The sequence below is a fragment of the Muscardinus avellanarius genome, assembly GCF_963383645.1.
Source record: "Muscardinus avellanarius genome assembly, chromosome: 14".
Classification (NCBI taxonomy): Eukaryota; Metazoa; Chordata; class Mammalia; order Rodentia; family Gliridae; genus Muscardinus; species Muscardinus avellanarius.
The window spans coordinates 73,177,083-73,201,983 of record NC_137800.1 but is presented as its reverse complement, the minus strand read 5'-3'; the positions used below and the strand labels follow the sequence as shown (position 1 = coordinate 73,201,983).

The window sequence follows — 24,901 nt, the reverse complement described above, 5'->3', positions numbered from 1 at the left end:
GAGGTTACTGCCTCAATACAAGGGCTAATGCTTTTTGCACATATTTGTGAAGAGGCCTCCTTCTTTTTTGTTTTTTTTTTTGTTTTGTTTTGTTTTGTTTTGTTGTTTTTGTTTTTTTTTTGGTTTTTTTTGGGTTTTTTTTTTTGGTGGTACTGGGGTTCCTGGAAGCCCTTCTACCTTCGGGCTACACTCCCAGACCTATTTTTTACATTTTTATTTGGAAACAGGGTCTCCTAAGCCAGCGCACGCGGCTGGCTTCGAACCTGCACGATCCTCCTGTCTCTGCTTCCCAAGCGCGGGGATTACAAGCGTGCGCCACCACGCCCGGCTCCTCCTTTTTTTGTACTAGGGATCTAACCCAGGGATGCTCCATCACTGAGCTGCATCCCCACTGAGCTACAATCCCAGCTCTTTTAATTTTTATGTTAAGACAGGATCTTAATAAATTGCCCAGACTGACCTCAAATTTGTTATCCTCCAGCCTCAGGCTCCAGAATAGCTGCAATACAGATGTGCGCTACTACACCCAACAGGAGATTTTCAAAAATTTTCATATTCCCTGATACATAAGTGTGTGTGTGTGTGTGTGTGTGTGTGTGTGTGTGTGTGTGTTTTACTAGAGATGGAACCCAGGAGTATTCTACCTCTGAGCTATACTCTCAGCCCTATTTTATTTTTTACTTTGAAACAGTGTCACTAAGTTGTTGAGAGCCTTGCTAAATTTCTAAGGCTGTTCTCACATCTGTGATCCTCCTGTCTCAGCCTCCCAAATACTGGTCTTAAAAGCCTGTGCCACCACATCTAGCTGATAAATGATCTTAAAGAGGCTGTGAACTACATTATAGGTAAGAGACTGAGAAGACACCAAGCAGCCATCTGAATGTCTCCAAAGCCCAGCTGAATAGATAAAATACCCATCCAATTACCTTCCCCCCAAATCTCCCCCTTTCTCTCTCTCTCTCTCTCCATTGATAACAGGGGCATTCTACCCCCAAGCTATACCCCAGACCTATTTTAATTTTTATTTTGAAATGGGTACTTGTTAAGTTGCTGAGGGCCTTCTGAAGTTATGGAGGCTGGCTTTGAACCCTCAATCCTCCTCCTATGTCAGCTTTCCAAGTACTGGAATTACAGGCTCACCACGCCTGGCTTTACCTGCTTCTCTTGAGCCCCCACTGAGGACAGGAGCCTGCAGCCCATGTGAAGGGCTGATGTGGGAAGAGAAAAGTCTTGCAGGGGTGATCCGAAGAAAAAGAGTTTGGGGCCTAAAGAGGACATAGCAAAGGCTTCAAAAGAATAGAAAGGAAGATAAAAGGTGATCAAAAAGCCAGGCATGGTGGCACATGCCTGTAATCCCAGCTACTCAGAAGGCTGAGCCAGAAGAATCATAAATTCAAAGCCAGCCTCAGCAACTCAGCAAGGCCTTGTCTTAAAATAAAAAGGGAAGCGCTGGGCGTGGTGGCGCACGCTTGTAATCCCCGCACTTGGGAGGCAGAGACAGAAGGATCACGCAGGTTCGAAGCCAGCTGCACTGGCATAAGAGACCCTGTTTCAAAAATATAAAATAGGTCTGGGAGTGTAGCCCGGAGGTAGAAGGGCTTCCAGTAACCCCAGTACCACCAAAAAAAAAAAAAAGAAAAGAGCTGGGGTATAGCTTGGAGGTAGAATGCCCCTGGGTTCAATCCCCAGTACTGCAAAATAAATAAATAAACAAACAAACAAACAAACAAATAAATAAGGGAAGAGGAAGCCAGCCGTGGTGGCGTACGCTTGTAATCCCAACATTTGGGAGGCTGAAACCAGAGAATTGTGGTTCGCAGACAGCCTCAGCTACTTAGTGAGGCCCTCCACAACTCAGTGAGACCCTGTTTAAAAATAAAGAATAAGGCCAGGCGTGGTGGCACACACTTGTAATCCCCGCGCTTGGGAGGCAGAGACAGGAGGATCGCACAGGTTCAAAGCCAGCCTCACTTGCTGGCTTAAGAGACCCTGTCTCCAAATAAAAAAAATATAAAAAATAGGTCAGGGAGTGTAGCCCAGAGGGAGAAGGGCTTCCAGGAACCCCAGTACCACCGGGAAAAAAAAAATGAGGACTGTCCTTTGCCGGGTGTGGTGGCGCACGCTTGTAATCCCCACACTTGGGAGGCTGAGACAGGAGGATCGCGCAGGTTCGAAGCCAGCCTCAGCTACTTAGTGAGGCTTTCAGCAACTTAGTGAGACCCTGTTTCCAAATAAAATATAAAAAAGGTCTGGGAGTATAGCCTGGCAGTAGAAAGCCTCTGGATTCTACCCCCAGTACCACCAAAAATAAAAATAAAAATAAAAATAAAAATAAAAATAGGGGAAGGGGTGTGGCTCAGAGGTCAAATGCCCCTGGGTTCTATTCCCAGACCCGAAAAAAAAAATAAATAAATAAATAAAAATAAAAAGGGAAGAGGTATAGTTCAGAGGTAGAATGCCTGTCCCTCCCCCACCCAAAAAAGAGAGGGAGAGAAAAAAAAGAAGTAGCAGTAATAGGAAGGGAGAGGTCTTAGAGGAAGAGTTAGGGGTGATCTTGAGTTTTTGTAAGAAGCCAATGAAGTTTTAGACAAGGAGCCTGGGACTAACCAACCCATCCGCTGTTTGTCTGGGACTCTATCCCAGTTTCTGGAGTGAACTCGGAGTCTGAAGGATCCAACTCCGTCCTTAACCATGCCTCCGTGGTTTAGCGAGAGTCTGACTCACTGTGGCCATGATCAGATGAGAGGCGCAAAGACAGAGGTTGTTAGGATTCACACTTAGGGCTTGGGCCAAAGGGCTGGAGGTACAGTGATAAGTCTGATCCTACCTAAATAGTGCTAAGTAGTACCATATCTCTTAAAGAAAAACATATTCATGGCACTTGTTAAAATGGCACGAGGCCTACTTATTCAGGGGGACCACTACAATGGACTTTAGAAGTAGAGGAGAGAAAAAACAAGGACAAGGGAATAAGTATAGCCAGAGAGCAGGATGAGAGGGTAGGGTAATTCTCTGCTAACTAGACCTAATAGGATTCTTGCTAGAGGCAGGCCAGTGTGATCAGATGTTGCCTGGGAGATCGTGGTGGGTGAGGAATTAAGTCAGATGTCAGGGCGATCAGATGTTACAGTTGATCATATATTGAGGGTGAAAGAGTCTGGATGGTTTCATCTTGATAAGATTCTTGCTAAAACCAAATGATACAGAGAATGGTCACTGAAGTCCTGAAGTCAAGGGCTAGCTGGGAAGAGGATTGTTTAAATTTGGGTCTGTGAGAGAATGTCAAATCAAATATTATTTCTGTCTTCAAAAAACTTTTAGGATACTTTTTCTAAAGTCAGGGGGTAGAAGAGGAAAGGCATAACATTATTTTTAAGTGAAATATACTTTCTTAATTTTAATATTTTCACCAAACTTAAAAATTGAAAACCATTTTATTCCTAACAAATAGGAACTCTTTTTAAAAATTAAGCATATTTATCTTCAATTCTGTGTAACATGCCATTCTTAAAAATAATTATAAAAACTGAAATTATAAAAAGTACTTGAGACAATGTTAGGAAAATAGAGCATAAAATATAGAATTGTGATACAGTATTGCAATCATAAAAATAAAAATGGGCAGGAACAAAAATTTAAAGAGAATATGCAAAATGAAAATCACTTTTCTCTTTCAAATGGTTAGATTATACACTGATTTTTCTTTCTTTGAAAAATTATGCTTAATATTTTATTATGTGCTTCAATTTAAAAAAAATTCTAAAATTATCAGTATTCTCTTTTCTGTTCACTAGGCTTAAACACATACTTTTCTAGGACATAGGGTTGCCAAGTTTAGCAGAAGATAACACACAGCACATGGTTAAATTTGAATTGCAGATATGCAATGAATTTTTTTTTTTTCTTCTAGGGATTGGACCCAGAGGCATTCTACCTCCAAGCTATACCCCAGCCCTATTTTATTGTTTATTTTGAAGCAGGGTCTCACTATGTTGCTGTAGCTGGATTTGAACTTGCAATCCTGTCTCAGCCTCCCAGGTAGTGGAATCTCAGGCATGTAACACCATGCCCAGCTATACAGTGAATCTTCTTCTTTCCCCGCCCCTCCCCCTCCTGGTACCAGGGATTGAGCCAGGAGCAGTCTATTACTGAGTTACATCCCCAGCCTTTTTTATTTTTATTTTTAGACAAGATCTCACTAAGTTGCCCAGTCTGGCCTCTAACTTGGCAGTCCTCCTCCTCAGTCTCCTGGGTAGCTGGAATTATAGGTATAAATCTTTTTTATTAAAGTATTAATGTGTCCCACACAGTATTTGGGACACACTCACACTTTTGTTTCTCTGAAATTCAAATGTAATTGGGCTTTCTGTACTTCCTGTGGCAATCCTGTCAGGGAAAAAAAAATGCAATGTTTTGATACACTGTGCCCAGGGCCCCTGTGTGGTGGACCTCTCAGGCGAAATGATGCAATAATTAGTTTCCCATCCCATTGGACACCCTCTTTCATTGTTCAACCACCGTGATCTGACAGAGACCTGCCTTGGAGGACAGAAAGAGGCTGCTGAAAATGAAACCCGCTGAATCATTTCCAGAGATACTGAATACAGCTTTTACCTCAGCTTGACCCAAATAAATGGGAGACAGGACGGGGGAGAGGACGGGGGACTGGGAGCCTGGGAGTGTAAGAGCACAAGTCAATACCCCCAGCACAGTCTGCAAGGTTAAAAAAAAAAAAAAAAACAAGCAAAACCGCTGGGCGTGGTGGTGCACGCTTGTAGTCCCCATGCTTGGGAGACTGAGAAAGGTGGATCGCACAGGTTCGAAGCCAGCCTCAGCTACTTAATGAGGTTCTCAGCAACTTAATGAGACCCTGTTTCCAAATAAAATATAAAATAGCTCTGGGAGTATAGCCTGGAGGTAGAAAACCCCTGGGTTCCACCCCTAGTACCACAAAAAAAAAAAAAAAACTTTCTTCCACATAAAAGGATATAAAAATGACAGACCATTTGGATTCTAATAAAACTAAAAACACACTTGTCCCTAAAGATACTTTCTGCCCCTAAGACTAAGTTGTATTTCTAAACAGACTCCTCAAGATCTATTTTCAACAAGCTTCCTGCAGCACCTAGTTCCAATATAAAATTTCTAGAATCCAAAGCAGTAATTTAAAAAACACTAGAAAAAGCACGCCGGGGCTTTCACCAATGAAAACCCCATGATCTAATGGGCTTCCCTGGCACAGGAAAGACGGACTGCTACATCACTTAAACTGTCACCAACAATGCACAGGGCCACAAATGCTCAGGGCAGGATGAGTCTCTAGACCTTCATCTACCCCGTCTTCTGCCCAGTTCCACACAGCACTCCATCCACTCCATCACACATTGACCAGAGTGCCCTCATGACCCCTGAATGACCAGTGGAAGTTGCTACTGCTGCCGCCACCAGCAAACTGTGCACCATTTGAGCTCCATCTCCTTTCCTGTCATTTTGAATTTCAAATAAAAAAAATTTTTTTTAGCATGATAACTTGAAAGTGAATTGTTCCCATCATATGTGAACATGTGTTGATATCTGATCCTCACAATAGGTTTTTGTTTGTTGTTTGGGGCAATACTGGGGATTGAACCCAGGGCCTGACACACACTAGGCTAAAGTACTCTACTGTATTTTTTTTTTTTTTTTTTGGTGGTACTGGGGTTCCTGGAAGCCCTTCTACCTCCGGGCTACACTCCCAGACCTATTTTTACATTTTTATTTGGAAACAGGGTCTCCTAAGCCAGTGCACGCGGCTGGCTTCGAACCTGCGCGATCCTCCTGTCTCTGCCTCCCAAGTGCGGGGATTACAAGCGTGCGCCACCACGCCCGGCGTCTACTGTACTTTTGAAAAATAGATTTTTAAGCTATTCTGACTCAAAAGTCCAGAATAGTTTGAAAATCACTCCTATTGGTTAGAGGCTCCCAAAGGCGCTGCGGATCGTAGAAATAGCGTAAGATACAAGAGCCAGACGTGGTGGCGCACGCTTGTATTCCCCGCGCTTGGGAGGCTGAGACAGGAGGATCTCGCAGGTTCGAAGCCAGCCTCATCTACTTAGTGAGGCTCTCAGCAACTTAGTGAGACGCTGCTTCCAAATAAAATATAAAATGAGTCTGGGAGTATAGCCCGGAGGTAGAAAGCCTCTGGGTTCCACCCCCAGTACCACCAAAAAAAAGAAAAGAAAAGAAAAGAAATAGCGTAAGATAAAGCATAAAATCTGGATTCAAGTTCTCGCTTTGTCTCTGGATTCACATAGTGGATGTGTCCTTGGGTGACTGGCTTAACCTTTTCAGAGTCCCTATTAAGTGGATTCAGTCCATCATGTTTATCTCACAGATTTGTAACATGTAAAAAGCAGAGGAAAGGCTGTCTGAATGGTTTATAAACTCAAAACCTGCTACTGTGCTGATAATCACATACATTTATCAGGATTTGTCATGTGGTGGGCGCTGACCTTTATGTGGTTTATCATATTGAATTCCCACAATAACCTCACAGGATAAATTGTATTTCCATTTGAGAAATGACTATTCTGAGAGATGGAGTATTTTGCTAACACCAGCAGTAAAAGGAGACTTGGGATTCGAACCCCGGCCATCTGGAAGCCAAGCCCACTCACTCACCAACTGCTCTGCGCCAATGCCAATATGGTGTCTTCAAATCATCCTTAGAAGTTGAGGTTGCTATGACCTAGACAAGTCATTACTGTTGCCTCATCTGTACCGTGAAACAGGCCACAGCAGAGCTCACACAAGACTGCAGCCCCTCATGGGGTGTACAGGTGACTTGACTGTTCAGACCTGGTGAAGGGCAGCCATGAGCCCAACTCAGCCCAATGCACTGTGGCCAAGAGGGGGTCCAGGGGCAGTCACTCTTCATCCGGTTTTCTAAGAGAAGCCTGGCATCCATGTCTTCATGCAAAAACCTACTGATTCTAAGTGTTGGAAACCAAGTCTGCCATTTCTCAAACAGTGGAAGAGTGAAACACACAACACCTCTGTGAGCCAAAGCCACCAGTTTGAGCCCCTAAAGAGATCAAGAGTTTGCAATCCACAACTACCGGAAGGTTCTATGGACCTACCGTGAGGGCTCTGTGGGGACTTGGGGTCACCAGCTCTTCTCCTGTCTCAACCATAATAGCTCGATGTGCCTTTCCAGTGATGTCTTACCCATCTGTTTAAGAAATGCTTCCATGGCTAACCCCTGAGATGGTTAATATAAAAATTAAATTGTGCTCCCAAATCCACATGTATGTCTGCAGCTGTAGAGGTAGGTGGGGGTAGAAAAATCATTCTGGTGGCTTGTTTAAGAGGAAAAACTATTGCCAGCCGTGGTGGCGCACGCTTGTAATCCCAGCGCTTGGGAGGCTGAGACGGGAGGATCGCACAGGTTCAAAGCCAGCCTCAGCTATTGAATGAGGTCCTCAGCAACTTTGTGAGACCCTGTTCCCAAATAAAGTATTATATAGGTCTAGGAGTATAGGCTGGAGGTAGAAAAGCCCCTAGGTTCCACCCCCAGTACATAAATAAATAAATAAATAAATAAATAAATAAATAAATAAATAAATAACAACTATTGCCAGACATGGTGGCACATGTTTGTATCTCAGTATTTGGAAGCCTGAGACAGGAGGATCAAAGGTTCAAGGACAGCCTCAGCTACTTAGGCTCTCCACAACTTAGACCTTGTTTCAAAAATAAAAAAATAAAAGTAGAAATAGGGCTGGAGGTGTAGCTCAGAGGTAGAATACCACTGGGTTCAGTCTTCAGTACCACAAAAAAAAAAAAGAAAAGAAAAGAAAATGAAAAAGAAAAAGAAAATATTCAGTGGGTCCAGAGGGCTGGGGCAGGAGTGTATCTTGCCTCTTGGAAGTAGCACCTCCTGCCTCTGCTTCTGGCCTTGCTCTTATTTATTGAGGCTGGGTTTTATTAAGCACTTGGCCTGCATCTTTGCATTTCACTGGAACTGAAACACAAAATCACAGCTCTAGAAAGAAAAGGCCTAACTGAAGAGCAAGTTCAAACAGCCAGCCAGCCGATCTCAGGCTCTCTCGAGTTCTATAACAGCAAGCGTGAGGGGTGCTTTCTTGAAAATGGCTCCCTGAAGAGCAATCACTTTTTGGATGCAGTCCAACTGCCCTATGCTTAGAGGGTCTTCTTCTTAATCTTTGACTGCCCGCATGTTTACTCTGTAGAGGAAGAGGCTGCGGTGTTCAGAAGTGCATGCAGCAGTGGAGCTGGAAGGGACACAGGGATACAGGAATTTGGGAGCCTCCCCTGGAAAGGAGTTTGTGCCATATTTGTGCATCTGATGCATGGTCCTGCCGACAATCCTGGCCGACTCAACAGACAAAAACTGCCACTTAGATATAGCCAGGAACGTGTATGTGTCCGTGTGTGTATGTGTGTGCATGCATGTGTGTGTGTGTGCGTGTGTGTGTATGTGCCAGAGAGGGGGGTGCTGTATGTATTACAGACATGTCTACCTTCTGATAATTCAACTGGTTCTACAATCATTTTACCACATTATTAAATCACTACGAATGGGGCAACTATTTAGAATGGTCTAAGGAAACCAAGTTGGATGTAAGAGGGTAAAAAAAAAAAATGAAAGAAAACCACATAAAGACACCAGGGAAATCTCTTGAACGCCATAATGTGATTATCTTACTAGTTTCTTAAGAGGCCAGGAAGGGCCATCATAGCAAGTGATATAATTTTGAGATGAGGCCACTCATTTCATTTACAAAGGGAGAGAGTAGGAGAAAAAGGAGTGGTGTTTTTAAACTGTCTTAAACGATGGTGGTTTAAACTATGCCTCTAACTCGCAGTGCTACAAATCTAGAAACCCCAACTGATGGGATTTCTAGGATGCACTTCACTCCCCAGGACCCCTCATCCTTCTCTCTTTGACCTCTTTCTGTTTGGAAATCCTCTCCTGTATAGCCACATAATTTTTGCTCTCAAAGGCTTTGAGATTCTATTGTATTTTGGAGGGGCTTCTATCTGTCATTGTTTGTTTCTACTGAAGATTGAAACCAACAGTACTCTACCACTGAGCTACATGTACCTCAGCCCTTTTAGGGTTTTTTGTTTTAATGTGTATGGGCAGGACAGGGCGGTGTATATGTTACTGGGTATTGGACTCAGGGCCATTCTACCTCTGATCTATACCTCTGCCCTATTTTATTTTTCATTTTGAAACAGGGTCTCACTAAGTTGCTGAGGCTGACCTTGAATCTATCATCTTCCTATTTTATCCTCCTAAGTACTGGGCTTACAGGTGTCTGTCACCACACTCAGTCCTTTTTATTGCTTTATTTTGAATCAAGGTCTAAGTTGCCAAGATGGGTTCAAACCTGAGATCCTCCTGCTTCAGCTTCCTCAAAAGCTAAGATTACAGTCATGCTCCACTGTGCCCAGAAATTCTGTTGGGCTTCTCAATGAAATAAAAAACACTTTTTTTTTCTTTTTTTTCTTTTTATACACACCTGTAATTACAGATGGTTTACAAAGCAAGATACCTCTCCTCTGCCCTGTTCTGTCTGTTAGGGATTCATCATGAAGTGCACCATTAGTCTGTCATGAACCAGAGCTCAAATGTGGGATGCAGCAGCTCTAATCCCACCCGCATCCCTTCTGGGTCCCTAGACGTCTGTATTTTAAGTGTAAACCAAATCACGGAAGCTGCTGATAAAAGCACTATTATTTAGAAGTTCACTGACAGGCCCTGTGTATTAGATCTCCTTGAGCTATTTCACGCAAATTGATGTTTTGACAGGTGCCATTTTGTTTGGTTGGCAGGACTTTACTCGACTCGTTTCCTCTTCGCCCCTCTCTAAATTTCTACAAGGTATATAAATACCCAGCTAGTATAAGGAGTAGATTTGTTGAATGGAAGCCCAAATTAACAAATTCTAGGAAAGACCCCAGCAGTACTTATATAAGCTATTTCATGGTATTTTCTCTCATAAGGAAGGTAGTTTAAGTGTGGCTTAATTCTTTTTCTTTCCTCTGGTGACTTATCGATTCCTTGGCCTTGAAATGGACATTCAAATAAATACTTGGCCAAGAAGATTTGATGGCCCTGTCTGATTTACAGGAAGGGAAGCATTCATCCTCTCTACAATACCTCTGTGGGCTTCGCTGAAGGGTTATTTAGTGGCCTCTCTGGAGAATCACAGCACTCTCTCTCCTCGGCTGGAACACCTTGAGGAAAATTGTATTTCCTTCCTTGTGTTGATATAAGGAGATGAGTTTTATGGAAGGCTATAGTTATTTGGACAATGCTTGGCCTCCTCGCTTGATTTAAGACAAAAAGAATAGGTACATCCCATCAGTGAAATCTCCGGAGACTAAAATTGCCTGTGCTTCCTTTCTAAAGGAGAATTTAGAGAGCAGATTGTCTCTCCCCCACCTTTCTTTCTTTAAGCTTTTTCTTTGCAAGGAGATTTTATCTTCTACCACTTAGGCTTTCCATTTCTATATTTGAAGCTGAGCCCTGAATTCCTAAGCTAGAGTATGCTCCCCTGTCCCTAGGCTCTCGTTTATGCCCCTTATCTTAAGGGTGTTGGGATGTGATCCTGCCTGCAGAGCTTGACAGACTTCTAATCTCTTAGGGTCGTGCTTTCTACACTTTTCCCTGAACCAGCTTACCTCCAGCTTTTTCGGTTTCTTTTGGCAGGGCTCTGTGGAGTCTCTCTGCATTTTGTCCCTCACCCAGAGGAACCGGGAGTTGCTCATGAACCGAGAACACACACATTGCCCTCTCCTTTGGAAACCATTGGGTATCTCTGTTGCAGATCTTGTTTAATCTGCCCTGGGAACTGCTATCAAAAGACTGAGAGGGAACTGGATTAGGTCCACATTCTCTGTATCTAGAAAGGCAGGGAGCCACCAGAGAAAGAGCCCATCCTCATACGGTGCTGCTCTGAAGCCCACTCCATGAGGAATGTGCCTATCAGGAATTCCTCAGCTATGGAGAACCTCCTTGACCACGGGCACTCCTTCCCCAATGGCCCACGCGCTATGGATGACTGATACGGGAGTATAAATGCTGGGCCATCTCAGCCCAGCTTGGACAATTTTGAAAAGCTGTTCTAGCCCCAGCACTGCAGTAGGCCCAAGCCAATTGAGACGTGGCTCAACCTTTCCTTCTGGCCACGCCTTCCACAGACATTGATCCCAAGAACCATCTCTAATCAACATCCTGTGTACTGAACCCTGGGGGACCAACCTGTGATACAGGGAGTTGTTTATTTGGATAATGGGAAAGAAATCTTGGGATGCTGTCTGCTTTATCATCGGGTACTGCTGTTACCAGTTACAATCATAACTAGCATCTCTGGTAAAGAGACAATACTGGAACAAAATTACACAGAGAACAAGCTAATATCGAAAGAAGAAAATCTGCAACTTTAACAACAGCATCAATGGCAATAAATTGCCAGGCATTTCATATCTGTTCACCTAACCCCCCATGGGAATCCTATGAGGTGAATACTGTCTTGCTTCTGTGAATAAGAACATAGATCTGAAGGTGTGAAGTAACCAGACTAGACCACAGGCCAAGATGGATCTAAAGCCCCAGCTTGTCTGCCTCCCAAACACAAAACCTACCGCCGCTCACAGTTCCCTGAAATTCCCTCCCCTCGGCCCTGTCTCTTTGCCACCCAGCTAAAATGCTGCCATAGCCAACATACAATTAAATAACGCCTTATAGAGTCGGGTGTGGTGGCGCACGCTTGTGATCCCAGCATTCAGGAGGCTGAGATGGGAGGATCAGGATTGGCAGACAGCCTCAGCTACTTAGCGAGGCCCTTTGCAACTCAGTGAGACCCTGTTTCAAAATTTAAAGGACTAAAATATAGGGCTGGAGCCGGGTGTGGTGGCGCACACTTGTAATCCCAGCATTTGGGAGGCTGAGACCGGAGGATCGCAGTTCACGACAGCCTCAGCTACTTAGTGAGGCCTCCCGTAACTTAGTGAGACCCTGTTTCAAAATAAAGAATAAAAAATAGGGCAGGGGGTGTAGCTCAGAGGTAGAGTTCCCCTGGGTTCCATCCCCAGACACACACACACACACACACACACACACACACCATATATGTATATATACACACATATATGGTGTGTGTGTGTGTGTATATATATACATACTATATATATACTATATATACAATATATATATATATATATATATATATATATATATATATATATATATATGGAGGTATAGCTCAGAGGTACAATCCCCAGTACTGAAAAAAAAAAATCCTTACACATGCAAATTTTGAAAATTGGGTCTTGCTTGAAAAAGATTTGTTCTCAAATAAAACTCTCTTCAAGCTGTACTTCTGTGGCTCATTTTCATGGTTTAAGGCAGTATCTAATTAGATCTTGTGAAACATGGAGGTTGACACAGGTTGAGTCCTTTAAAACCCACTGAGAGTCTGAAACTCCGAACAGCCTTTCATTCTGACACTAGGTTATTTCTGTCTTGAAGTAGGAATGGACAAACCGAGTCTATTAATACTATATGAAATAGATCTGCATTCCCGTTCTTAGAACTATTTTATCAAACTACAGCTCAGTCTTTTGACCCCCACTAGCAGGTGACCTGAATCCCAGGGGCGGACATTTCCTGTCCCACCTCCTCCCCGGCTTCCCTCTACACCTTAATTGTTGCTTTGCCCTCGTTTCCTTCATTACTTAAGTATTTGTTTTTTTCTCTTAACCTACTATATATATTCTCAGCTGTTTTAAACCTATTTTAGAAAGTCATTTCCATGTTCTGCATTATTTAACTCCATCTTTTCCCCTGATCTCCTTTCCCATGAGACTGGTACCAGAATGATAACTTCTCAATCTTCCAGGAACCACAGAGATGCAGGGGTCCATGTGGAAGAGGCACGTCATATAGGTTTCCACTACTCACTTGCTAATATTAGAGATACACTGGAACAACCATAGGATTCGAGCCAGATGGACAGGGGTTCAAACCCAAGCCCTATCAGTAATGTGACTTTGTGCACACAAAACTCAGTTAACCTATAATAATGCTTAACTTAAAGTGTTGGGTAGACCAGAAATGATATGTGTGAAGCCCCGAGCGTTACTCAATAAGTCTAAGCTGTGCATTGTGGTACACACCTGTAACCCCAGTACTTGGGAGACTGAGACAGGAGGATCCCAGATTGGAGGTCAGCCTCAGCAACTTAGCAAGATTCTCATCAACTTAGTGAGATTCTGTTTTAAAATAAAAATAAATAAATAAAAGAATGCTGAAGGTGTAGCTCAGCGTTAGAATGCCCCTGGGTTCAGTCAAAAACAAACAAAAAGTCTATCATTAGATTATAGACCACTCTTGGAATAGAATGGAATGAATTAAACTCCAGCCTCTTCCATGGCTCCTGCGAGTACTGAGTGCGCCCTAAAGCAGCGAAGCAGGGTTGAAGGAGAGTACTTAAAGACATGAGGAGGGAGGAGGGGGATGGACTAGGAAATCTGCCATTAGCTGGTTGCGGGACTGTCAAAATCCTTGTTGCCTCAGAGGTAAAACCAAGAGGTTTCACTGGATCAGTTCTGTGGCCCCTTCTAGCCTTAAGTTCAATGATTCTATGGGATATGGCAATCGTATAGACCTGGAGATGGATAGGACAGATCAGAGATGTTGCTGTCGTCTGCCTCTCTCTCTCTCTCTCTCTCTCTCTCTCTCTCTCTCTCTCTCTCTCTCTCTCTCTCTGTGTCTCCTTCACAGGAGAAGGATTAAAAATAATAATAATAAAAATAAAAAGGGCCCATGGGTATCACTCAGAAGTAGATGTCCCTGGGTTCAATCCCCAGTGGCCCCTCCCAAATTTAAAAAAAAAAAAAAAAAAAGCTTACACTACAATTCCTTCAACTTCTTTGTATTTGAAAATTTTGAGTTCAGGCTGGATCACCTGAAATCTGTATTCCTTCAGATCGGCTTATCCTCTTCTTTAAGCTTTGCTTTTCTCATGTGTGGAGGAGGACATGGGTAATAATACCTGCTTCTTAGGTGCTATGAGGAATATGCCAAGTGTCCAGCATATAAACGTGTAAAGAAAGACATAACAAAAATTATTGCTAATCATAGGGTATCCGAGCTGTACTTTATAAAGCCACCGTGAAATGGTTAGTAAAATGCAAACGTCCCGTCTCTGTCCTGTTTCTGACAATATTGTAGTGTAAGAGGTTCGTACCCTCCCCCTTCCCCCCAAAACACAGGCTCTTCCAAAGCTCTCAGCCATCGGGAAAGGTGAAAGCGCTATTTTGCAGCCCAGCATGATGCCACAATCGCCTCCTGGCGGAGTCTGAAGCTCTTCTGATTCTTACTCAGCTTCTGGGTTTGTTAGCTGTTTTTCCTTTGTCACTTAGTTCCTCTAAGTTTTGCTCTGCCAGGTTATTTCCAGCAAATCCCTCCTAGTAGGGACACTAGCAGAGCCACTGGGGTGACGGAGAGCTGATCAACCGTGCGCAGTGGGACCAGACTACAGTTACAGCAAACAGCTGTTTAATGAACTAAATTCCTTTCTGTTATTAATTGGTTCATTAATTGTTCCCAGTAGATAAAGCAACAAATAAGAATATTAAGCTCCATTGTCTTAACTAATCTAGCACATATGGCCTATTTGTTAACCTCTCCATCAGATTTCCTCGCCTTTTATTCTTCAAATTAAGACCCCCACCTAGGGCCGGGTGTGGTGGCGCACACGCTTGTAATTCCCGCGCTTGGGAGGCAGAGACAGGAGGCTCGCGCAGGTTCAAAGCCAGCTGTGCCGGCTTAGGAGACCCTGTTTCAAAAAAAAAAAAAAGTATAAAATAGGTCTGGGAGTGTAGCCCGGTGGTAGAAGGGCTTCCAAGAACCCCAGTACCACCAAAAAAAAAAAAAAAAAAAAAAGACCCCCACCTTGACAAACCATTCTTTGCCAAACATTCTGCTTTTTATTTTTCTCCTGTGACTTATAATTTACCTGTCTGGCTATCTGACACTAACTGAGCTCGGGAACAGGTTAAAAACTAGAAACAATCCTCACAACATCCCTAGGCATTATTTCCTATAGTTATCCCTTTTGAACCAATGAGGGACTGTTCTTAGCCCACGTTGATGTGTGCTTGTTAAGCAGAGTTGGGATTTGAGTCCAGGTCTGACTACCACCAGGGCTCAAGCTTATAGACTTTGTAGGGTTTCTCAACTGTTTTTGAGTCCCGGACTTTTTTGTAGTCTCATGAATCTTATGAACCCCTTTCTCAGAATAATGTTTTTAAATTAAAAAAATATATTACAAAGAAAACCAACATGTCAAAATACTGTAAAGCAAACGTGTGTTATAGTAATTTTATGAACACTTTAAGTAGCAAGATCTGGTGGCAGTTTGTGAATATAAACAATAAATTTTGAGATAGCTACAGCAGCCATAATGTGACACAAGAATAACTGTGATTTCTATTCATGACAAGTACTCCAGAAACTTTTGGGGATTTTTTTTTTCCTACACCTACTACTGAAAAGAATGTTAAATTTCTCCTTCGAGGCTAGAGAAAATTAAGATGTAATATTTTTGCCATCCCAGTTTGTGGGCCCTCTGAAATCTCTTCATGGATCCTTTAGGAGTCTGTGGATTCCAGGCCAGGAATTTCCATTAACTAGATTTAATAACTTTATCTCTGCATTATATTTCATTTGTTCTACACACATTTATGAGCACCTAGTATATGTTAGGCATTGTACTAAGTCCTGGGTATATGAGTTTTAATAAGACTCTGTACCTACTACCCTCATTGGTTGCTAAGACAACCAAACGTGTGGACCAATAATATACATCATGGAACCGAGATACATGCAAATTATTGTGAATGCACTCATTTGTGATTTTTAGAGTATTAAGCTGTTGTCTGTCTGCTCCCTTTGGCCAAGCAGTCTGAAATGAACTTCTCCAATTACAGAACACCTGGCCCTCCGTTTATAATGGGGTTACACTGATCAGAAGCTGAAAATATTATAAGTAAAAATGTGTTTAAAACGTTGAACCTGTCATCATTTAGCAGTGCAGAACACTGTAGAGAATCAGTTGTTTTTCCTTGTGATCAGGTAACTCACCACCGCTGTCCAGCATCTTGAGAAAGTATTTACCACATCTTGCTCGCCCAGGAAAAGTTCCAAATTCAGAATTCCAGGTACACCTTCTACTGAATACACACAGCTTTGCAACATTGTAATGTTCAAAAAAAAAAAAAAAAACTAAGTCAAACCATCCTGAGTTGGGGGCCATCTATATATGACTTTTCTATATTCTTTCATATCTCACAAATGACTTCTATCATGCGTTCGTGTTCATGCCAAATTTGGGAGATTTTCAATTAGTTGCTCCATTAGTCAAGAGTCTGAGTTTCTAAAAACAGAGCATAATTATTGCAGGAAATCAGTCACACAAATGACGGAGGAGCTAAGAAGACAGTAGGGACCTGGGAGGCCACTAACAGGTTAGAGATGGACCCCTCTGACACCTGTAACTAGAGGAACAAAGCAGAGGTCATGTTACAGGGAGAGCCCACTGGAAGCCAGAACCGAGGTGGGCTAGCACCCAGCTGGAGCTGCAGAGACTATAGAGCCGTGGCAGAGAGGAGAAACAGTGCCTGGGCTGTTTCTCCCTTCTCCCCGTCCTCCTTCCCCCTTCTTCCCGTCCTCCTTTCTTCCACCAGTGCCAGGCACTGGACAAATCCCACTTGAGAGCCTGAGAGAGGCAGGCTGTGGGAGTCAGACGCCTCACCACAGAGCAGAGCAAGAGAAGCAGCCAAAAGTAAACGAGCCCAGAACCAGCAGAGCTGCATTTCTCCTCACATAGAGTGCCTGCTCCTGTGCCTTCTCCTGGATACGTGACCCTTAAATATATATAAATCTTTACAAACAAGTATACCTGTTTAAATTTAGAATTTTACCTAGTGGTTGAATTTTTTCTTTTTTTTTTCTTTTTTTTTTTTTGGTATTCAGAATAAGTTCTGGTATATATCCTCAAACTTCATTTCTGGTTTCCTTATTAGAGTCATAGAAACTTATTTTATTACTAAACACCCTTTGGCATTAGCCATAATATCTGCATATTTGGATCTCACACCTCAAATCTCAATTCCTTTGTCAGCCATAGTCTCCAGGTTAAAAATTCAAGTGGTCAACAACGTATGAAATCCTCAAACTTAGAAGCAGTTAAGAAAATGCAAATTAGCCGGGCATGGTGGCGCAGGCTTGTAATCCCACCATTCAGGAGGCTAAGACTGGAGGATCGCTGCTCGCAGACAGCCTCAGCTGCTTAGTGAGGCCCTCTGCAACCCAGTGAGACCCTGTTTCAAAGTAAAGAATAAAAGCCGGGCGTGGTGGCGCACGCTTGTAATCCCCGCGCTTTGGGAAGCGGAGACAGGAGGATCGCGCAGGTTCGAAATCAGCCTCTCTGGCTTAAGAGACGCTGTCTCCAAATAAAACTATAAAATAGGTCTGGGAGTGTAGCCCAGGGGCAGGGGGAAGGGGGTGTAGCTTGGAGGTAGAATGCCCCTGGATTCCATCTCCAGACCCGAAAAAAAAAAAAAAAAAAAAACCAAATTAACAAGAAGAGATCGCTGGAGATGACGCTCAGTGGTACAGTGCTCCTGCATTTAACCAGTGCAGTATTTTTTTTTTTTTTTGAAGATTTAAAGAAGTTTATTAGAAAGGTAGAAATACAGAGGATAGGTACAGCTCCATACCAGACTGGCATGGAGGGGTGACTCGAATGAATACACCCTCAGTGCAGTGAGTATTTTAAAGAACTATAATTTACTAGCAGAAATGCTGATAAAAATGCGAATTATTTCAGCTTTTTGGAGAAGCAATCTGGCAATATTGATTTCATGTAAACACACAAATGAACACCTCTTTTGAATATTTTTTGGAGAAAAAAACAGAAAACTTCATACTTATTCTGTCTTTGAAAGAATTCCCTTTGAGGTTAAAAAAAAAAAAAAAAGACAAGTATTTCTTATAGAATTTCTATAATTTAGCATAAAAACTAGGTCCTAACCAGAACAATAAGAAAAGTAAAATAAAAGACAGTTATGATAATTATTAGAGAAGAGGAAGATGGCGACCAAGAAAAGCGGGGCTTAAGAGCCCTGCTAACAACCAATTTCCATTACCACAAAACCAGCGCCTTTCATAGCCAGAAAACACCATCACCAGAAAAACAAAAAAACCACCAGGCTCCAGAGAGAAAGCTGACTGAGAACAGAGCTCAGGGCCACAGAGGAGACACACACGCCCAAGGACGCGGCAGCAGCGCCATACTGCCGACGGCAGCGGCGAACTCATCGGACGGCTACAGCAAGCCGAGGTGAGCCGCTGCGGAACAGCCAGGCGGGATCTTTCGGCGCAGAGAGGATTTAAAGCTCCCAGTGGCTGAGCTCAGCACACACTGCAGGGATTCAGAGTGGAAATAAAAACCAGAGAAGAAAAAATACGCCAGCCTCATGGCCGAGGGCGTGGCCGCGGCGCCATATTGCCACCGGCGGCGGCAGCAGCAGTGAATTCGCCGAATCCAGCACAGCTACATCTGCGTACTCAAGAACAGTGAGTCAAATTGTGGGCCACAGAGGAGAAATCCCAGTACTGTACCTCACTGAGGTACTCACTGTACCCAGTGAGGGAGTGGTGGTGGCAGAAATACCACACCATAGGAGAACGTGCAACCTGGCACCCCCCCATAGTTTAAAGCAGCCTCTATTGACTCCCTGGGTCAGAGACTCTGTGATAAAACCCAGTAAAGGAGTAGTGAGGTCTGAGATACTACTGACTCGAGATCCAGAACACCTTAAGTGAAGTTATAGTGACCCAAGGGAAGAACCCAGAGAAGGCACAAACATCCAAAATCATGGGAAAGAGGAATAATACTGGAGCAATGAATGCCGCCCACAACCCCACAACATCAGAACCTGATAAAACAGAAAATCAGAGATTTCTAGAAGATCAAATCAGGAAAATAACTGTAGAAATAATAGAGGTGCTTCAAAAAGAACTCAGAGAGAGCCAAAAAGAGATAAAGGATGCAATTAATGAAGTAAAGGCCTCAATTCAAAGCACAAACAACCGATTAGACCACATGGAGAACAGAATCTCGCTCTTAGAAGATGAGCAATCCAAAAATGAACGCATGGTTTCTAATCTAGAAAAAAATATCCAACAGCAGGAATCTGACATTGAAGAAATATGGGCCCATCTTAAGAGAGCTAACCTAAGAATAATTGGAATAGAGGAGGGAAAAGAAAGTGATACCAAAGGGATCAACAATCTCCTCAAGGAAGTAATAGCAGAAAATTTTCCAAACGTAAAGCAAGAGGTTGATACACAGGTCCAGGAAACTTATAGAACTCCCTTCAGACAGGATCGGAGAAGAGGATCCCCACGCCACATAATTGTCAAAATGACCAATGTGGAAGCCAAGCGGAGAATCTTAAAGGCAACAAAAACAAAGGGCCAAGTGACATTCAGAGGCAAACCAATTAGAATCACTCCAGACTTCCCAAACCAAGTCATGAGAGCCAGAAGGGCTTGGAGTAACATATTCCAAACTCTGAAAGAAAACAACTTCCAGCCAAAAATTTCCTATCCAGCAAAACTTTCTATCAAATTAGATGGAGAAATAAGAAGCTTCCATGAAAAACAGAAACTGAAGGAATTTATGTCTTCAAAACCAGTGCTAGAGAAAATACTCAAAGAGATTAACTACAAAGAAGAAATAGGTAACACACACCAGAACCAGAGAAACAAGATTTTCCATCCAACAGACAACTAAGATTGGTTATCTGTGGAGATTCATTATTTATGTTAGTCTTTTACCTATCTCTAAATTGTATTGTTTGCCTTTATTGTTGTTAATTTTTAGGATTTCTAGTTAGAATATTAATATACCTTCAGATATAGCATTTGGAAATATTTTATCCAATTCTATTAGTAACTTTTAACTCTGTTTACATTGTCTTTGGATATACAATATTTTTTTTTATTTTTTAGGGAGTTTGTATATTCTTCTGTTTCCTGTGCCATTGAAATCATATCCAAGAAATCACTGCCAATTTCAATGTTGTGAGGTTTTATGACCCAGATTTTCTTCTAAAAGTTTATAGTCTTAAGATTTATATTTAGGTCTTTTATCTATTTTGAGTTAATACTTGTATATGGGATTAGGTAAGGGTCCAATTTTATTCTTTTCCATGTAATTATTATTTTTCAACAATATTTAGTTAAAAGATTATTATTTCCACCACCAAATGTTCGTGGAAACCTTGTCAAAAATAACTTGACAATATAGGGAAGAATTTAGCTCTAGGCTTGTATTTAACTCCAATGGTTTATATATCTGCCTTTAGAACAGTACTACACTGTTTCAATTATTGTAGCTTTATATGGTTTGAAATCAGAAAATATATATCTGCTAGCTTTGTTCTTTTTCAAGATCGTTTTGGGTATCTAGAATTCATATTCCATATTAGGATAGATTTTTTTCTGAAAAATGAATATATAAATATATGATAGTTTCACCAAAAAAACAGAAAAAAATATGCTCTGGTAAGAAAGAAAGCAAAAAGAAATATTGAAATGTTATCTTTAAGTCATCAAAAGCTTGGTATCAGACAAATGAAACTGTTATGCGAGATTATCATTTTTAATTTTGGATAAATTGCTATAATACTAGATGTCAACCACTAAGCCAAGCATGGGAAGGAGGGATGGGGAGGGAATGGGGTGGGTATCGGGTGGGGGCTGACTGGGCGATGTGTGCATGTATGTCTACAAAAGTTTGTATCCCACTATGATGTATGAATACAGTGCACCAATAAAATAAAAAAAATAAATTTATAAAAAAAAAAAAAAAAAAAAAAAAAAACAAAAAAAAAAAAAAAAAAAAACAAAAAAAAAAAAAAATTATTAGAGAAGAAAAGACTGCCATTTTCAGATAATAAAATTACATTTCAAGAAAATGTGAGAGAACTCACAGGAAAATTAGAAGAATTAAAGTAGAAAGTTTGCTTAATATAAAATTAATATATCAATCAATCTTGCTTCTGAATACCAGCCACCAAATAGAAGATGAATAGCTTAAAATGCTCCATTTATAATAGCATCACAAATATTAGATGCCAAGAAATAATCTATTAGAAGATATGCAAAGCCTTGATGGAGAAAAGTGAACCACATACACCAAGAGGCCTGCCACTTTTGCAGACTGGAATACTTTAGTCAATTCTCCCCAGTTCAGTAGATTTGGGACGACCTTAGTCAAATGTTCAACAGATCTTTTCTCATGGAACTTGACAAGTTAATTCTAATATATATATGCAAAGGGACAAGAGTAGTTAAAACACTCTTGAGGAAGAAAAAGTAAGGGACTAGCTCTGTCAGATAGCAAAACTTTGCATAAAACTCTAAGATTAAAAGTATGGCAGTGACTTAGAGATAGAATACTAGATCTGCTCACTTATCAAGTTATAAGGTTTTTGGTTTTTTTCTGGTTTGTTTTTTTTAGTGTGTGTGTTGGGGGGGGGGGTACTGGGGATTAAGCCCAAAAACATTCTACCTCTGAGCTACACTCCCAGACCTTTTTTCTATATATTATTTTTTGTTTTGAAACCAAGTCTCACTAGGTTCCTGAGAGTCTCACTGCATTTCTGAGACTGTCTTCAAACATGCAATCCTCCCAAGTACTAGAATTACAGGCATGTTCCACCACTCTTGGCTGTTGTTTTTGGGTTTTTTGCTTGTTTGTTTTGTTTTGGTGGTAGTGGGTTCCTGGAAACCCTTCTACCTCCCGGCTACACTCCCAGAACTATTTTATATTTTTTTATTTGGAAACAGGGTCTCTTAAGCCAGCACGGCTGGCTTCGAACTAGTGCAATCCTCCTGTCTCTGCCTCCCAAGCATGGGGATTACAAGTGTGCGCCACCATGCCGGCTTTTGTTTTGTTTTTCAAAATAAGAATTACTATTTTCCCAGAGAGATGTGGTTTCACTTATATAATCCCCCTGTAATTTTCCTAGCAGGTTTTCTAAAGGATCCATACAATACATTTTCTTCCATAAATATTTTGGGCACTCCTGGATCTCTGGTAATAAGAGGCAAGGGGAAAATGGTTGCCTTGACAAGTTGGAGAGGTTTGTTCTTGTCCCACTAAAAGCTAATATCGTTTCTGGTTATCCAGGAGAGGAGTCAACACACCTTTGTATCTGCTGAGGATTGTTTTAGGGTAGGACATTTTATTACACACTAAGGGGTCTAGATGACTGGTCCAAGAGCTACCTAAATCCCAATGTCTCAAGGTTCCTCTATCTTTCTGCTCTACTTTCTGCACTTGTGACTTGTGTTTATGCCACAGCTCCAGATAGGAAGAGGCAGGGAAACAGGAAGATGTAGCATCTTCCCAGAAATCTTGAGATTATGTTACTTTAACCAGACTCTGATATTTGGTGGTTCCTAGCTACAAGGAAGTCTAATGTTTAAAAAAAAAAAAAACTAGAGAAAAACTTCTGTTCAAACAGAATTAGTGTTCCATTTAAAAGGAGAAATAACAGCTGGGCATGGTGGTGAACACCTGTAATCCTAGTACTTGGGAGACTGAGAAGGGAGGATTACAGGTTTGAGGCCAACCCAGTCAATATTGTGAGACGTTGTCTCAAAATGATAAATAAAAAGAGGTGAGAGTATGGCTCAGTGGTAGAGTGCCGCTGGGTTCAATCTCTAGTTGCAACAAAAAACAACAAACACACACACACACACACACACACACACACACACACACGGGGATACTGGCAAGGGGGGCGAGAGAGAGATTCTATATTGGTAGACAATTAATGTCTGACAATCTAAATGTGACATATGTCACTTCCAAAATTCAAAAAGACTTTATAAATCATTGTGCCTTTATTAGTGGTAAGAAGTGCAATGGACAGTGACTTATTCTTTTTGTAGGAAATACCCCAACATTCCTCACATACTTTGCGTTCTCTCTCTCTCTCTCTCTCTCTCTCTCTCTCTCTCTCTCTCTCTCTCTCTTTCTCACACACACACACACACGCACACACACACAGAAGAGAGAGAGAAAACTTTTTCAAGATGGCAGACCAAATAACTTCATGAATTTATTCTTTATTTTCTGATGTACGCCATTGACCGAGGCACCCAGGCCACGTGATAGATCCTATGCTTAAAATTATATTAGTATGATATCATTAATATAATGAACAACTTCACATTTTGTGGACTAAACTTGTTAAAAAATCAGAGAGCTGGCATACGCCTAGACCCTGTGGTGCAAGTATATTGCTGTTTTGAGAAGTAAAAACAAACTCGTTCTGATGTGTCCCACATACAGGGATAAAGAGAAAAGGCAAAGGGTACTCGGTGGGGATTCAAGATTCAGTAGTTCTGAGTAAACTAGATTAGACCACCAAGGTCTGATCCAGGGTCTAAGAAAACTGGTCAGAAGGATTACTCAGACTGGGCTGGTGTTATTGTAACTTTTTTTTTTTTTTTACCAGCAAATAGGAATGCAAAAAGAACAACGTCTTAAAATTGCCAGATGCCACCTTCTACCACATGTGTCTTCAGTGTGTTACTCAAATCCAAGTGCGACAAGAAAGTTTTCTTAACCAAAACCACCAAGAAAGGCTTGGAACGGGAACAGAAAATGATAGAGGAGTTTCGGGAATGCATGGACACGTACAAGCACCTCTTTCATTTTCTCTGTGGCCAGTGTGAGATGCAGGAGCTGAAGGACATCAGGGATGCCTGGAAACACAGCCAGACATCCTTTGGCAAAAACAAGGTGACGATGGTGGCCTTGGGTCGAAGCCCCTCTGACTAGTAAGTACAAAGACAACCTGTGCCAGGTCAGCAAGAAGCTGAGAGGTGAAGTTGGTCTCCGTTTTACCAACCGAATGAAGGAGGAGATGAATGGATTGATTACAAAATTCACAGAAATGGGCTTTGCCCGAACTAGTAACAAAGCAACTGTCACTGCCAGGCTGGATCCAGGGCCTCTGGAGCAGTTCCCCCACTCCCTGGAGCCATCGCTGAGGCAGCTGGGCCTGCCCACTACCCTCAAGAGGTGTGTAGCCCTGCTTTCTGACTATGAAGTGTGCAGGGAGGGCAATGTGCTAAGCCCTGAGCAGGTTTGCATCCTGAAGTATTTTGGGTATGAGGTGTCTGCATTCAAGGTGACCAACATATGCATGTAGGATTCACTGTTGGGAAGGTTCCAGCAGATGGGAGGTGACTTGCCGGAGAGCTCATCCAAGTCTCCACTGGATCACACAAGACTGTCAGGGCTCCTGGAGGGAACACCTGTCTATTTTGCTATTGCTGGAGACAAGGGCAGGTGATGGGGACTGACTGTTAACACAAAGAATAAAACTGCATCAGGAAGGTATCCCCCTCCAGTCAACAAGAGGTTTTTCTTACAAAATAAAATAAGTAAGCGGGTGTGGTGGCGCACGCTTGTAATCCTCGTGCTTGGGAGGCGAAGACAGGAGAATAACGCAGGTTCGAAGCCAGCTGTACTGGCTTAAGAGACCCTGTTTCCAAATAAAAAGTATAAAATAGGTCTGGGAGTGTAGCCCGGAGGTAGAAGGGCTTCTGGGAACCCCAGTACCACCCCCCAAAAAAAATTAATTAATTAAATAAAATAAGTAAAATTTGCCAAAAGTTTGGTAGCCTCAGTGTTCTGATCTCCTGTTTACACCTTTTCGCTCTTGGAGAAGTGTGGAGAAATACATTAGTACTTAAGGGTTCATCTCATGATTATATAAGGAAATTCCTCTTTGA

At 42.0% G+C, this 24,901-nt stretch overlaps 1 pseudogene across 1 annotated transcript; it reads left to right on the top strand.

The window, feature by feature from the left end:
• Positions 1–23,657: 23,657 nt before the first annotated feature.
• LOC308273193 (mRNA turnover protein 4 homolog) lies at positions 23,658–24,459 on the top strand (annotated as a pseudogene). Its single transcript has one exon. The product of its transcript is annotated as an mRNA turnover protein 4 homolog (transcript).
• The last annotated feature ends 442 nt before the right edge of the window (positions 24,460–24,901 follow it).